This window comes from Arvicola amphibius, chromosome 5 (genome assembly GCF_903992535.2).
Source record: "Arvicola amphibius chromosome 5, mArvAmp1.2, whole genome shotgun sequence".
NCBI lineage: Eukaryota > Metazoa > Chordata > Mammalia > Rodentia > Cricetidae > Arvicola > Arvicola amphibius.
Window position 1 is genome coordinate 135,909,113 of NC_052051.1, and position 15,020 is coordinate 135,924,132.

Genomic DNA, 15,020 nt, shown 5'->3' on the forward strand with positions numbered 1-15,020 from the left:
GCCAATATCCAGAGAAAGGAAAAAGCTAGAATTCTATGCACTACTACACAGGGGCCTAGCACCCCTCAGCCTCCAACAGAGCCAAAGGGGCTGGAGGGCTTTTCTTTCTTTTCCCACAGAGCATGCTGGTGGTGGTGTTGAATCCACAGTTTGAGACAAGAAAGGATAAACATGAATTTAGAACAGAATAGTAGAGATTCTTTTCCCATTGTATTTTACTCAAGATACTTCTCGAAAGATAAGTTGAGAACCATGATGTTGAGGAGACCTCAAAAACAAGGCGACTGAGCACAAGAGGGATTAGGGAAGGGAGGAAAATGACTGTAACTTGATCCCAGGGACTGGAGAAATTTAAAAAGTAAAAAAAGAGCATCAAATCCATCAGTTTTCTGTGCTAGTCATCCTTGCCTTCATCCTCCTCTCCTTCCCCTTCATCATCATCTTCATCTTCTTCACCTTCATCTCCATCCCCTTCATAAACGCCTTACAAGCCTTCATCATCATCATCTTCTTCTTCTTCTTCTTCTGCCTCTCCTTCTTCATCATCCTTATCAGGAACCAAATAGTACTGCAAGGGGTCTGGCCAAATGTCGCCTCTGATGGCCTCTGCTAACTCATCCACACCTGCAACAGAGTGGTCAGTAAACCAGGTAAAGCAACTCTCTGGCTCTTCTTGCTGCCTCTTCCTGCTGACCTTATTCTGTGCTTGACGCAAGCGTTTTGTCAAATCCTTTCCAGATTTCCATTTGATTTCAGTGGACTTTGAGGATGGGTCACCACTCTCATTCAGATGAAATTCTTTGGAGAGAACTTTATTTTCCAAGTAAGGATCTTCATCAAAATAAAAATCTATTCTGTAACTTGATTTAATGTCTTCAAATTCTCTCACTCTGGGCAAGTAATGCCAAGTTCTTCGCCTTCCTTTCCAAGGCATGCAGACACTTGTGGATGGTTGACAAATGTGGTTACCCAAAATTTGGGGATTTTTGGCAATCAATTCTGACCTCTTCTGAAAAAAAATGGTTGGTGGGGTTTATTATATTTTTGTTCTACTTTCAAAATTTCCTCACTGGCTTGTTCATTAAGTCTGTCTGTTTCATTTTGTACTTCCTCAAATGTGTTCAATTGCTTCTTGCTGTTCTTTTTCTCCCTTCGGCAGGCCGGGAGAGGCCAACTTGTTCTCCAGTTTCTGGGCAGGAGCTGATTTTGGTTTCTTGGACTGAGGCGGGAGCACAGATTGCCATTTCAGGGCCATGGCACTAGGGAAGTGGCTAGAAGCCAGAGGCCAGAGACAAGATGCACACAGCAGGAAGAAACTCACAGGAACTCGGAAGAAATTCTTAAGAAACGAAAGACCCCCTGATTTCTGGTCCTGTCTAACACATGTCTCAGTTTCCCAGGTCACCTGGCACCAATCAGGTGATCTCTAAGTGCCCTCTCAGTTCCTTGGGTGTTATATGACACCTCTTGCTGCGTCTGTTTCTTCCTCTATGTGCCCTTATCACACATCAGACACCTTTACACAAAATTGTTATCTGCACGTGTGAGTCACAGATTATATTGGCTCATCTGCAGGAGGCTTCGCTGCCCATTCTGCTGAGAAGATTCTCTGCCTAGAGCAGCCCCACGGTCATGGTCCCGACCTCAGGTGCAAAAGAACCCTGGTGAGTGAATGTCCTTTGAAATGGGAGAAGAGGGACAGAACTCTTCTCTAGCCAGGGCCTGTCTTCTGTAAACAGCAAAAAAGGAGTGAGAGAGAAGGCAGGGGGTTGACAGCAAGGCCCAGCCTTTCAAGGCGCTGCTGCTCTATCAGAGGCACTCAACACACTGCCAGGGAGATGCTCTCTTCTGGTCAAGTGGAAAAGTCATGGAACTGGCCATAAATCAATGCTCCATGCACAGCTCCGGCTCGGCTAGACCTTGACAACGCTGCTTGACCTCTAACTCAGTTCCTTTAGCAACTGGTCAGATCCAGTTAAGTTCAGTTCAAGCACATCCAGCATCTCGCATCATTTTAAATGGTACAAGCAGTAGATGTGGATGAAAGGGAAGCACGAAGCACGAATAAACAAAGGGGGAACTCCCTTGATTCGCCACGCAGAGACCATAAGCAAGCGCTTCCTCTGTTTCCGCTAGCATGTGGTTGACATTGCACTGACTGCCTCTTCCAATTATTTTATTTCACAATATATTGTGACCTTCTTTTCGGGGCATTTCATTCCCGTCTACACTCTGGTGAGATTAGTTGCCCATCGAATCTCGCTAGCTGGGGCCAGTCTCCAGGCTTCAATTCACCCTCCAAGAGCATATAGTAGTCCCACATGCTGACAGACACCAGACATTTTCCTGAAAACTTTGTTGGTCACCATCCAACAAGTATCCTAAACATTCTATTTTTAAATTTTTTTTGTCATTGTTTGTTTTTGTCTTGTATTTTTTGAGACAGAGTCTCACTGAGTTATGCCAACTGGACTAACACTCTATGCAGACCAGGCTGGCCTCAAATTTAATATACAATTGAGAATTACCTTGAGTTTATTCTCTAGAGCGGGAAAGTAGTCAAGGTTAATTTTTAGCAGACAAGACAGCAAAAGCAAAGTGCAGCCTCCAGAGAAGAGGGCAGACCAAGGGAACAGGTGGCAGCCAGCCTCGAACTCCTGGTCTTCCTTCCTCTACTCCTGAGTTCTGGGATTACAGGCATGTTAAGACCATACCTGTCTTTATATGGTACTGGAACTCAGTCACAGGCTTTTGTGTGCTCAGCAACCACTGTATCAACTGAGCTACTTCCTCTGGCCCTGTGGTCTACCTTCTTTTTTCTGTTTAGTTTTACTTTTTGTATTGGTATTGTTTCCAGTCTGTAGTGAGAGCTGCGGGCCGCTTCCCGCCGCCCGGCTCTCGGCTGCCTGGCTAGCTTATGCCCCGAAATAATAACACACAAACTGTATTCATTTAAATACTGCCTTGCCCATTAGTTTCAGCCTCTTATTAGCTAATTCTCACATCTTGCTTTAACCCATATTTAGTAATGTGTGTAGCACCACAAGGTGGTGGCTTACCGGGAAAGATTCAGCATGTCTGACCTGGCGGCTGGCTCCATGGCGTCTGTCTCCATGGCGTCTGTCTCAGAGAGGAGAGGCATGGCGGCTATCTGCGGCTGTCTAACTTCCCTTCCTCCCAGCATTCTGTTCTGTCTACTCCACCTATTTAAATCCTGCCCTATCAAAAAGCCAAGGCGGTTTCTTTATTAACCAATGAGAGTCCTCCATCATCAGTCTCCCACATCTCCACGATAAGCAACACTCAAGTTGCCCATCTTTGTGGCTTCTACTTGCATTTCATACATTTAAGACCCTTTCTCTGGACAGATTTTGACTTTCTCTTTATAACATTGAGAGATCTCATCTAAAAATGAAAGGCTAAGAAAGATCTAGTCGTTTCCTCATGGTCACACACTTGGCTATTTCACAGTGGACAGAAGCATCTTTCCCAGAGGAAAATGTGTATTCGTGCCAGCACCGCCCATTGCCTCTCCCTGCACAGCTGGAGCTGCACATGCCATGTGCCATCCTCCTCTCCGCATGTCACTTGACATAACCCTCTCTGGCTGCACCCTTCTTCCACAGAGGAGCATGAAGATAGCAAAGCGACAACAGGACTCGGGGCAAGGTTGGTCTCCCATCAAAGCCCTCACTCTGCTGGTTGTCCTGAGTGCGGGATTCCAGCTATAGAGAACGGGCTTGCAGTCTGAAAGCCTGCAGAAACATTTGCCACTGCTTTGGATAAATGGTAATTAGTCTAAATCATTTTGAAATCACTGTAATTAGTCTAAATCATTTTCACCAGGCTATCTTAACAATAAACTTCTGCCCATCTCTGTGACAGTTTCACATTTGATTCTGAAATCCTCCCCTTCCCAAATGCTTGTCTTTTAAGACCTAACCAAGTATTGACTTTTCCATGAAGCCATTTTGAAGTGTCTCCTGGAACCCTTGCTCTCAAAACCACAGGCTACTGTACTGTGGTCCCACTGGACTCCTAGTGTCAGTCTCCAGGCCCGTGAAGAACCTAACCCCTACGGTACCTAGCGCTGTGTATAGAACGCACCAGGTATTTCATGAAACATCTTTAGCCACCCTGGGCAAAGTGGGGACGGGAAACCAGGGTCCTTTGCTCCAGCTAACCACAAGACCTTTCTCAACATGCTTGCTTTGAGCTCCAGTCTTTTAGGTTGTTTGAGCCTGGTTGGTGGGTATGGATAGATAAAGGGGAGACAGGAAAGGGAGTGGCAGGAAGGGGAGGAAGCAGTAAAGGAGGTAAATAGATAGATGGAAGTGAGGAAGAAGGGGTGGAGGAAAGACAAAAGAATGGTTGAAGAGAAAGAAGAAAAGTCAGAAGGGAACAAATTTAATGGACGAGATGAAAGAAGGAAGAACAGCATGGCTGGATGGAAGAAAAAAGGCAGCAAGAGAAAGCAGGAAACAAAGAGGGAAGGAAGGGCTAAGTGTGATGGGCCCGCTTGGAATCCCAGTACTCGAGAGGCTGAGGCAGAGAGATTGCCAATTCAAGGCTAACCTGGGCTACACAGAACAGCAGCTCTGTCAAAAATGGGGGTGGGGTACCACTGCTTGGTTGAATAGAGTCAGGTTGACTCATCCAGAACCCCTCGAAAGAGTCATGTGCCCAGGGTGCTTTAGGCATGGAGCTGTCAGAAGCACGAGGAGTCTGCCGATCTGAAAAGGAGTGACTTTGGAAGGCTGGGGAGATCACTCCCTTGAAGTCCTAGTTTGGCTTCTGTTGCTATGACTACAACACCATGACCAAAAGCATCTCCGGGAGGGAAGGGTTTATGTCAGTTTACAGATTTTAGTTCATCATGGAAAGAAGTCAGGGCTGGAACCTGGAGTCAGGAACTGAAGCAGAGGCCATGAAGGAATGCTACTTACTGGCTTGCCCTCAAACTTTGTTCAGTTTGAGTTCTTATGTATCCCAGGGCCACTTTCCCAGGGAGGACACTACCCACAGTAGGCCCTCCCACGTGAGTCAGTAATCAAGAAAATGCGCATAGGCCTGCCCACAGGTCAGTCCAGCGGAGTCGATTCTGTAACTGAAGTTCCTCCAGGTTGGTGTCAAGGTGACAAAATGAATCAGTGCAGTTGGTATAGCGCTTGCTCTTTAAGCGCAAGGACCCGAGTTCAATCTCCAGACCGGGATTTAAAAAGAAGAAACGAAAAAGCTGGGTGTCATGGTGCCCACTTGCCATTCCCATGCTGTGGAGGCAGAGACGTGTGGATCATTGGTGCTTGCTGACTGGTCAGCTGAAGTTCTAGGCTCTTAAGAGGCCCTGGCCCCTAAAGTGTAAGAGAGTGGGCATTGGTTGAGAACATCTGAGGGTGACCCCTGGGCCCTACATATATGTGCACAGGCGTGCATGTACAAGTACTCATAGTCCCCTGCACATATGTATACACGCAGAGACGCAGGGATTAAACTGGGGACTGGGTCAGTTGGAGTAGATAGGCCTCCAAAGCTAACCTCTAAACGGCAGCGCCATCAGCTTTCAAAGGAGGCGTTTGCTTGCTGCTTCGTGGAAGGGCTGAAGTTGTTTTTCTGCTTCTCATACAACATTAGTTTTTATTTTCATTTTTGCTTTGCGACAGGGACTTCTCTGTGTAGCCTGTCCTGTCGTGGAACTCAGTCAGTAGGCCAGGCTGGCCTCGAACTCAGAGATCTGCCTGTCTCTGCCTCCCAAGTAGTGGGATTAGAGATGTGGGCCACCACACCCAGCAGAACACATATTCTTGTCTGGAGCCCAAGGAAGGTTTTGCAGTATACACCGAGTGCTAGGCCATAAAAGAAATCTCGATAAACCGAAAGGGTTCAAAGTATGCAACGTACAGTCTCTGATAAGTATGGCGTGGAACCAGAAAGGAATGATGGAAAGAAACTTGGGGGATTCACAAACCTGCAGAAATGAAACAATACACTCCTAGAATCGGAGCCTTCAAGTTGGCCCTTAAAGGGCAGGAAGAATTTTCACAAAGTTACCAGAGTAGCAAAGCAAGGCCTCTAGCCTATTTAGGTATCCGTAGCCTGCTGTAGACTGTAAGTAGGGGAAAACTGAGGGAAGGGATGTCTGCAAAGGTAAACTGAGGCCTGAACACTGCACTAGGAGCTCAGGCTTCCCCTCCTCCGCAGGGCGGAGCTGTGGGGGACTGCGCTTGAACCCAGAAGAAAGCTGAGCAGATAAGACTTGGCGTGTAGATCCCCATGTTCCTTCAGTTGATTTGCTACATGATACAATCTTCTGAGGACACGATGCAGATGTCCAGACTTAGGGACAGAGAACTTCAAGTCAGCCATTCTGGGAAAGTGCTTGTGGGAGGCTGGAGAGTGACCACAGCGGGTGACTCCTGTTTTTCGTCTGTGTCTTTCCTGTCATGGCTGGCCAAAGATCCCCTCCCTCACTGTACCCCTGGGTCTTCTGTTCACTGGGTGCCAAATCTCACCCATGTCAGCAGATCAACAATTAGCAGACAAGCAAATAGTAGACAAACAATTCACGGGGCATTTCTGTGGTGGGTGCATGGAAAGGCCAGTGGGCAAATGGCTTCTCCCCTAGTGACCCCAATTCCAGTGAACCTGTTTCTACATTCATGGGACTGGTCACTCCCTCCTGCCCTGCAGTTCACAGGCCCTGGAGAGAGGGAGCCTGGCCAACTGGTATGAACTTTGGCCTCATGTTATCATTTTCCTCAGAATCTCAGAAGTGGCCAAGCAACTCAAAGGTCTTTCATGATGAAGGGGACAAAAGTCAGCTCCAGCCATTAGCTATTGATCGCTCCTGACCGCACCTTGAGCGAGATTCTTGTCCCAGATTTACAGAGCGAAACTGACGTTCTCAGGGTTATTCCAGGAGGCCCCAGAAGATGCTAAGAGTCCTTGTTCTGAGCGGAAAGCTTCCCGAACTCATACCCATTGAAGCTGTGTGTAGCAAGACTCAATGTCCTACCCCAGAGGACAGAGTGACACAGAAAGCCAGGCTTCTGCCTATCCTGGCTAGAACTTGGGAACCATCCAGACCCTTTGCGTCCAGCAGTTCTGTTCCTGGGAACCTCTTGTAAGGAATAAACGTTCAGTGTGGACAAGGGATGGGGATGTGGAATTATCTCAGCACAGCATATAGGAATATTGACGTTTATGACCCTAGACTGTTGGCGAAGCAGTTTGCCTCCATTGTCACATTGGCTCCCCTCAGGAGTCCTGGGGGTAGACCCAGCTATTATCCCCATTAAACAGCCCAAAGAGATTCCCCAAGATCTTACAGCTCCAGCACAGCAGAGGCAGACTTAGAGCAACATTGTCTCCTGTTGTAAAACAATGGATAGAAATTGCTGGGCGTGGCTACCCCAGGGCTCAGAGGCTGTGGAAGAGAATCATTGAGGCCGGCTTAGGCAGCCTCATAAGACTCTATTTAGAAAAAAAAAAAAAGCCAGGGAGTGGTAGTACACACCTTTAATACTAGTACTCAGAAGGTAGAGGCAGACAAGACAGATCTCTGAGTTTGAGTCCAGCCTGGTCTACGGAGTGAGTTCCAGGACAGCCAGATCTGTTACACAGAGAAACTCTGTCTCAAAAAAAAAAAAAAAAAAAATGTTTCTCAGATAGTGGGACCCTAGGGGTCAATCCTGGAACTCATTCTGTAGACCAGACCAACCTTAAACTCACAGAGATCCCCCTGCCTCTGCCTCTGGAGTGCTGAGATTAAAGGTGTGGGCCACCATCTCCTCGCTTGAGAAAACTTTGACTGGCCACCCCCACCTCACTCAGTATCTCCCTTGCTGTGTGCAAGGAGCAACAGAATAGAGAAAGCAACCTGAGGAAAAGTTCAGAAAGTAATCCCAGGAGACATGACATACGCAGGCCCTAGGTCACAGGACAGTCCAAGGCGGGGTTCCAGTGACATGTCTGGACACAGAGAGGCTAACGGTCAGGCACATCTCATGGCAGTCACACCAGCGAGTTTCTGATCTATATACAATATCAAAACACAAGCATGATGTTTGTTGGATAAACGGAGCTTCGAAACAGCCTGAGTACCCCCAAGAAGACGGGGAAGCTGTTCAGAGGCCTAAACAACTCCACAGGGGTCCCCAGGGCTCTGCCAGGGAGGCTGTGCAGCTGCAGGAGGTTAAAGAAACAAATGGGTCCTGTGCCAAGGAGGTTGGAGAGATGGGGGCCAGAGGGGACTGGTAGGGGTCAAGGTCAGCCTGGCATTGCCCCGCCAGCCGCCTGGAACTCAAGTCTGTCTGAAAAGTACTGACTTTTCCCAGGGACAATAATAGACAGCCCTGTAGAAAATTTAGGCGTGGTGGGAGGGCTTTCCCTAATAGCTTAATTTTTTTCTTTTCTTTTATATGTATATTTTAATTCTCTGTTAAGAACATTTGAATTGGCATATTGCGTGTGATGCTGGGCAGAGCGGTCTGTTTTTACTGCAAACATTCCTGGTTGTTTCCATGCACTACAGTTTGTTTGCTTGCTTCCATGTGTTAAATAATGTCTTATAAAAATTTGGCAAATGCGAAATAGGGCAGCGACAAGAAAAACATTTCTTTTTTACTTAAATAGCTTTGATCTTATGGGTGAGAGACTCATTTTATTACATAAGGCAGGTGCTCTGGCAAAGAATGAGTCTGTTTGAGAAGATTGAGTTCATCCTAGCAGGTAGCGTGCAGAGGCATCCACTACCACACCGACACCGTTAGGGCCATGGGGCCGCCACGCTGGCATTGCCTCTCTCTTCCCAGTTGCCAGATCAGAAGGAAAAAAAATTTTTTTAAAGACAGTCTCCCTGTGTAGCCTTGGCTAGCCTGTAATTTACTCTGTAGATAAGGCTAGCCTCAAACTCACAAAAATCTGCCTGCTACTGCCTCTTTTGGGTGCTGGGATTAATGAGAAGCACCATTACACCCTGGGAAAACGACTACAACATCCTCTTCTTCACATTTAGTGTGTGTGTGTGTGTGTGTGTGTGTGTGACAGCACGTTTGCAGAGGTTAGAAAACAACCTACAGTAGTTGGCCCTCTCCTTCTGTCTTGTGCGTTCTGAGAAATAAGTTGTCAGGCTTGGAGGCAAACACCTTTACCTGCTGAGCTCTGCCTTGCCAGCCTGGGAAAACCATTCTTGGTGGCTTTCATTCACGTGTGTAGAGAATCTTTGCGTTTGTAAGTGCATGCATGTTCACTCTGCAGCAATTGCGTTTTTATCGTGGGTCTCATCAATTGTGGCACTGAGTTATGCCACCATGTATCTTGGGCATCTTTCCATAGTTCATGTCGAGTTGTGTCGGTTGGGGATTTATTCTGCTGATCTAGAGTCCTTCCTGGTGCTATCAAAAGCCCTACAGCTCCCAGCCTGTCATCAGCAAGGCCTTCATCTCTCCGTGGATGGGGTGGGGTGCGGTTCAAAGGCTGGCTTTCTTTTCCCTTCCTCTTTGCTTCTCTCCTTTCTTTCCCCCTCCTTCTTTCTCTCTTGTTTTTGCTTTTCTTTCTTCTTACGTATGTAATGTATGCATGTGTGTGCGCACACGTGAGGGAGGGCTCACCCTTGTGTGTACATGCGGAGGTCAGAGGTCAGCACCAGGGACAGTCTTTCTCTGTCACCCTCCTCCTTCTATATTTTCATTTTCTTTTTAAAAGTTTTTAAATTAATTTTTAAAACTTCATATATGTGTACTATATATCACTTCTCCCCTCCTCACTCTACCCCCTCCTGTGGGTTCCCTCTTAAATTCATGGCCTTTTTAAAATAATTATTTATTTATACTTATTTGTTATTATATTTAACTATTTATATATATATAAGTTAATAAGTATATAAATACAACCTGCTGAGTCCATTCAGTGTTGCATATATGTAATTATGTACATATATATGTATACACACACATTTTTAGGGCCGATTATTTTGTAGCAGATAATCAAGTAGGGGGCTCATCCCTGGGGAAGACCAGTTCTACTTCAGTAGTCATTAGTTACCTGTAGCTTTTCATCTAGGAGTGGGGCTTTGTGAGACTTTTCTCATCCACACTGGCATGTCAGCTGGTATTGTCATTATTCAGGTCTTATTTAGACAGTCATATTGTTGAGATGTCATGGGCACAGTTCTCCTGTCATATATAGAAGACACTGTCTCCCAGGAGATTTTCCGGTCCTCTGACTCTGGCGGTCTTTCTGCCTCTTCTTCGGAGATGTTGCCAGAGCCCTAAGAGTAGGGGTTGTGTTGTAAATGTATGAGTTGGGGCTGGGCACCCCCGTGGTCAGTGGTTGTCTGTATTTTGACCTGTTGTGGTTTTCTGTAATGGCCTCTGTCTGCTGCGGAGAAAGAGCTTCTCTGATGAGGGGTGAGAGCTACGCTTCTCTGTGGGTGTAAGGATAAGCATTTAGAATGCAGCTGGGAATTAAACTGCTTTGCAAAGTGGCAGTGGCAGGTTTTCTTCTAGGTGCCATGACCTCACCAGCCAGGAGCAGCTGGCTCTGTTTACGGCACCAGGCATGGATTCCCTCCTGCAGTGAGGTCTTGAGTCCAGTTAGACAGTTCCTGACCACCCCCAAGATATATGGCATCCTTGGTGATACTTTGGCATTCTGGTCATTGTTGTAGCTCATAGGTGTCACCGCTGGGTAGCACACTGGTTAGCTTCCTTCCTGTGATACACTTTCTGGTACCATGAAAGTTAGTTCAGGGAGGCAGCTCCTGTGTCATATCCGGTTTGATTCCTGTGTCTGAAGTGTATGGCGTTTTCAGCAATAGGGTCAGTTTTACCTTCAAATTCTGGGAGGAAACTGAGGGCTCTGACCGACAACTCAAAGGGATGATTCTTGTGCTTAGTACCCAGTGTTTTGTTAGGCAGTCCATGGTTCTTGAGGGGAGTGTTGTGGCCGTATGTGGTATAACTTGATTGAAACTGTGGGTGTACACGTACATGTAATTCACATACACTTACATGTAATTTTAGGTAAATATCAAACAATATGATTCACTGTGGATGTCTCAAACATCTTTAGAGTTATTTATCCCTCCTCCCTCCCCTCTCCCTCTGTATTGCCTCCCTTTCCCGCTCTTCAGGTAAAATTCTCCCCTTTCACCATTCCTCCTTCCTAGCCTCATCCCCAACTCTGCCATCAGATCCAGGCCCCCCCCCCCCCCCCCCCCCCACCGTGGTCTCTTTACTTTCCTGGTTTCTGTGGTTATTCCAGGTCATATAGTCACACCTGGAGATTTGGAGCTAGGAACCACAAATAAGAGAGAAATGCAACATTTGTCTTTCTGCATCTGGGTTACCACACTTGGTGTAATATTTTCTTGCTCCATTTACGTGCAAAAATCATGATTTCTATTTTGTACCATTTTTACCATTAAGGTTTTTTTCTCTCTCTAGGATCAACTTAAATAATTAACAGAATACATAAATGAGCTTTCATTCAGACAATGTTTTCTCTGCTTATAAGTGGCTATCTACCCTATATTTCCAAACAGGATTTCTTGCCTAGAGCTCGCTCTCTCTGTGGAGTGACTAGTCAGCAAATCTCCAGGAGGATCTCGTCTCTGCCTCCTCTGCACTAGTATTACAAAGTGTAGTGTCTGAGTAAGAATGGCCCCCATAGGCTCATATATTTGAATACTTAGTCACTAGGGAGTGGTACTACCCAAAAGGATTAGGAGATGCAGCCTTGTTGGAAGAAGTGTGTCACAGGGGTGGGCTTTGGAGTTTCAAAATCTCAAGCCAGGCCCAGCGTTTCTCTTTTCCTGATACCTTTGGATCCCGATGTAGAATTCTCAGCTGCCATGCTTCCTGCCATGAGGGTAATGAGCTAAACTTTTGAAACTATAAGCAAGCTGTAGTGCAATGCTTTCTTTTATAAGAGTTGCTGTGGTCTTGCTGACTAAGACAAGGAGCATCCTGCCAGCTGTTAACATCTGGGAGTCCAAGCAGTTCCTCATGCACAGAAAGCATTTCACTTACTGAGTCATCTCTCCAGCACTTGTTCTTGACCTTTCTTATTTTATTTTATTTCTTATTAATGTGTGTGGGGGCGTACTCTTGGAAGCCAGAAGACAGCATTTGGGAGGGGGTTCTTTTCTTCTACAGTGGGTTCTGGGGATTGAACTCATGGCATCAGGCTTGTGCAGCAAGCACCTTGCCCACTGCACCGCCTTGTTGACCCCTTGTTCTAGCTGTAAAAAGTTTGTTATGTCTTCTTTCCCACTCTAATTACTAATGCAAAACGTACTTACTGTCAACTATGCAGACTGCAGAAAAGGGTGAGAAGTCGCAACTCCTGCACATGTAGTCAGCTAGCATTTGATTATCTGTCCTAACAGTTGTTTTTTTCTAGACTAGACATACTTTTTCTCTATTTTGACCACTTAAAAGAGTGCACTTTGGTGAACTCAGCATATTCACAATACCACACACCATCACCACTCCCTAGTTCTAGACTCTAGAGTGTTTTCGGCAACTCCGGGAGGAAACTGCATTGTTAATGTTACCCTCAGTCCCCCTTGTCCCCAGCCCCTGACAATCACCCCTCTGCTATCTGTCTCCGTGGATCACAGGGCTGGGCATCTCACATGAGTGACACCAGCAGCATGTGGCCCTTTTCATCTTCTCCTCTTTCACGTAGCATAATGTCTTCAAGACCAAGGCATGCTGCAGGAAGAGTCGGTTCTCGTTCCTTTCTAGAGCCAGTTAATATTCCCTGGTGTGGGTACAGCATGTTTCATTGCTCCACGCATTAGCTGAGGTACATCTGAAACATTTTCCACCTTAGAACTCTGGTGAATAGTTTGTACAAGCATGTTTGTATACTTTTTTTATTGGAACGCCATTTTTAATTCTAGGGGTTTACAGTGGAGGTGGGATTGCTGACTGGAATGGTCTGTCTATGCTTAACTTACTGAGGAAGCCACAGACTAGTCAGCCCAATAGCTGGGCCACTTTGTCTTCCTGCAGCAATGCACAGGGCTCCTTGCCAGCCCTGGCTGTTGTCCTTTGCTGTGGCAGGCAGTGGCATCTTACTGTGGCTTTGATTTGTGCTTCCCTGATGACCATGACAGTCAACGCCTTTTCACACCCCTGGTGACCATTTTTATCTTCCTTAGAGAATATATTTATTCAAGCCTTTGGTTGTTTGTATTTTCTGGTTGAATTGTAAAAGTTCTTCTATATTCTAGGTCTTTCTATATTCAAACATACAATTTTCAAATACTTTTCTTCCACTCTGTGGGTTTCCTTGAAACAGAAGTGATTTATATAAAAAAATTTAAATTTTGATGAAGTCTGATTTATCTGTGTGTGTGTGAGAAAGAGAGAGAGAGAGAGAGAGAGAGAGAGAGAGAGAGAGAGAATGGTTTTGGTCTAAGAAACTATGCCCAACATCAAGATTTACTCTTCTGGTGTTTTCTAAGAGTGTCTCTATCTTCAGTTAGCCTCCTGAGTTGGTTTTGTGTATGGTGTGAGGTAAGGTCCAGTTTCATTCTCTTGCTGTTGCTATCCAGTTAGCTTATCACTATTTGTTGAAGAAACTACTCTTTCTCTCTTCAGTGGCCTCGAAGGTACCTGCTTGAAGACCAAGCAACCACAACTACATACATTCATGCATTTCCTCTGGACTCTGAATTGCTGGTTTGTTTGTTTGCTGGGGTTTTTTTTTTGTTTTTTTTTTGTTTTTTTGGTTTTTTTTTTTTTTTGGTTTTGGTTTTTTTTTTGAGACAGGGTTTCTGTGTAGCTTTGGAACCTGTCCTGGAACTAGCTCTTGTAGACCAGGCTGGCATCGAACTCACAGAGGTCTGCCTGCCTCTGCCTCCCGAGTGCTGGGATTAAAGGCATGTGCCACTATTGCCTGGCCTGTTTGCTGCTTTTAAGACAGAATTTTATATGCCTCAGGCTGGCCTGAAACTCACAGTGTAGCAAAGGATGACCTAGAACTTGTGATCCTCCTGTCTCCGCCTCTAGAGTGGAGAGTGTTCCTCTATTCCAGGCTCCATACAGGGCTATCAACCAGTCTTTTCTTACTTGGCTGATAATGGCCATCTTTCTATATTAGCAAAGAAGGAAAAGGACCATTTTATATCATTAGTGGATGTACTACAATTAGTTTCAACAATCTCTGATAATTAACTATCTTGATCACTTCAACATTTTAACTACCAGAAATAAGGCTGCAATGAGTATCTTTCTAATGTACATCCCTGTGGTCTTAGCTAATTATTTCCTTTGGATTAATTCCCAGAACCCAACTTATTAGGTCAAAGGAGAGACATTCTTTTAAAACTTTGATGAATGTTTCCAGATTTTCCTCCAAAAATATCTGAACACTACCTTCTCTGAACAGCATTTGGAGATGCCTGTTGCCCAAGCAGAACCCAGATACCTTCTCCCCCGTGTCACTTACAGTCAAAAACACTGGGAGCCCTGAAACGCTGCTTCCTTGGCCAGGAAGTCTGAGCAGGGCAGCGACATTCCTCATCAGCAGAGGCAGCCTCCTCTCTGACCTGAGAGGACCCTCATCCAGTTTCACTTGGGATTCTTGGTGCCAAGACAGTTTGCCTGTGACTTTGGGTTCTGTCTGTCATTTGTCCATTATTCCCTCAAGCAAGCAGCAAAGGGCCAGGAACTATCTGGCTTGTTCACTGTGTGGATTTCATGTCTTATAAAGTTCCCAGGCTGGGGCATTTCTTATAACATGTAAAAGTAATCATTAGGATTATATTAGGGCCGAGACCAATGAGGGATGAGGGTGGGAAGAGTACCTTCTTCCCTTTCCGTATCTCCAATGGCGGCACGGTCTTTGTCACACAGCAGCTGCTCCCTGTTGGCTAACTGAGGAAATGAGTGTGACCAGCCCTGGAGTGTCGACGACGGGAACAATTCCTTCCTCCTTGCCCCATCTACGAGCTGACATTTATTCTAATGTTTTCCTCGGCGTTTCTATCTTCACAGTCCCTTTGGTGT

The 15,020-nt window shown here is 45.9% G+C and overlaps 1 pseudogene; it reads right to left on the reverse strand.

The window, feature by feature from the left end:
• Positions 1–394: 394 nt before the first annotated feature.
• Positions 395–1,261, reverse strand: LOC119815736 (annotated as a pseudogene).
• Positions 1,262–15,020: the final 13,759 nt, after the last annotated feature.